The sequence below is a fragment of the Chrysochloris asiatica genome, unplaced genomic scaffold, assembly GCF_000296735.1.
Source record: "Chrysochloris asiatica unplaced genomic scaffold, ChrAsi1.0 scaffold00151, whole genome shotgun sequence".
NCBI classification, from domain to species: domain Eukaryota; kingdom Metazoa; phylum Chordata; class Mammalia; order Afrosoricida; family Chrysochloridae; genus Chrysochloris; species Chrysochloris asiatica.
The window spans coordinates 7,589,213-7,590,679 of record NW_006408669.1 but is presented as its reverse complement, the minus strand read 5'-3'; the positions used below and the strand labels follow the sequence as shown (position 1 = coordinate 7,590,679).

Sequence of the window (1,467 nt, the reverse complement as noted above, 5' to 3'; positions counted from 1 at the left end):
ATACAGCTCCTCTGGAATTATTTCAGTCATTCCTAGTGTATGACTTGACTAAAGTACTTGGATCTAGACAAACAGTATTTGAAATGACTAACTTATGGAAGACTGGGATAAGGAATAAAGATATCAGCCAATGGTTAGGGCTATTAATCTCCAACAAGACACTTTGTCAAAATGTTGCTTTGGATAAAGTTGTTATAAATTATAGAGTTTTCAAAATAAAAGGATAGAAAAAGAGTACAATAAAAGTAGCAGTTCAAGTGTCCCATATTTCTAAGTCTCTGACAGAAACAAGGCAAAGTGTCTTTCCTGCAGACTAAATGGGATTCCAGTATTTCAAACCAGTAGAACTTGCAGAATAAGAGACCCAAGGTATATCATGATTATACATGCCATCTTGTCTCTAGTTGCATTAATTATGTCTGAAGAGCTTAAGTACCCATCCAAGTCCAAAGGTGGAAGAACACATAACCCAGTGTGGTAATGCACACAAGAAGACTATAAAAGCACAAGCTGGCTGTGCTGGTTCAGCCCTGAGGGAAACTGTCTTCCACAGAGGCCCAGCAGAACAGTCTTGCCAGGAAACCAGGGGGACAAAAACAGTCAAGGGATGAAGAGACAGAAACATCCTTCTCCCCCTCTTATTGCCTGCCACACTGACTTTTTAAAAGGCAAATGGTATAATGATAATTCAGGTGTGTGTGTGTTTGTTTCTTAATGCTTAGTGCATCTCCATTTCTTCTTTTTTCTAATTTTCATGTATCACCCTAGCTGCCTGTGGTATCGTACTAGGAATGCCATCAATTATTGGATATGCTATTCCCAACTCTTCATTTATTAATTCATTTGTCGATGATACATATCGGAGCGGCTTCTTGGAGAGTGAGCACACTGTGAACTCTACCAGCAGCCTGTACAAGGCATGGAGTGACTCCTCCGCCTTCTTGTTCTGGTCCCCTGATACTTGCAGCCACCTGTGTCCAGTAGGGGGCAGTGACACACGCGACCCCCAGCCCCATAACCTGCTGTGCGCACCACTAAGCATGGCCTGTCAGCCAGCGAGCACACCTCCCAGACATACTGCTTTTATGATTTTTGTTTCTGTTCATGTGTTTGTGTGTATATGTATATGTGTGTGTTTCACGTGATACACATTTTAGTAACCTGTGTTTTGGTTTGTTTCCTCCCTGCTATGTCTACCTGTGAGAACTTCGTGTCTCATACTTTGGATATACTGTTAGACGTAACAAATGATTATGGCATATCTTTAACATCGAGCACTTCCTTGAGATTCTTGTTCTATTTACAGTTTCCAGAATTCTATAGCAATTCCTTTTATATTTCACTGTTTTGGTGTTCTTTTCCACTGGATCCGTAAGCTTTTTTTATCTTAAGTTTTTGAATGTTCTTCTAAAATTTGTCCACATTTGAGCTTTCACTCAGTCTGCTTTTATTTTATCTCTTGGTCAT

General features: G+C 40.1%; 2 pseudogenes; both read right to left on the bottom strand.

The window, feature by feature from the left end:
* Positions 1–409: 409 nt before the first annotated feature.
* LOC102827942 lies at positions 410–625 on the bottom strand (annotated as a pseudogene).
* Positions 626–718: 93 nt separating this feature from the next.
* On the bottom strand, positions 719–1,042 carry LOC102837885 (annotated as a pseudogene).
* Positions 1,043–1,467: the final 425 nt, after the last annotated feature.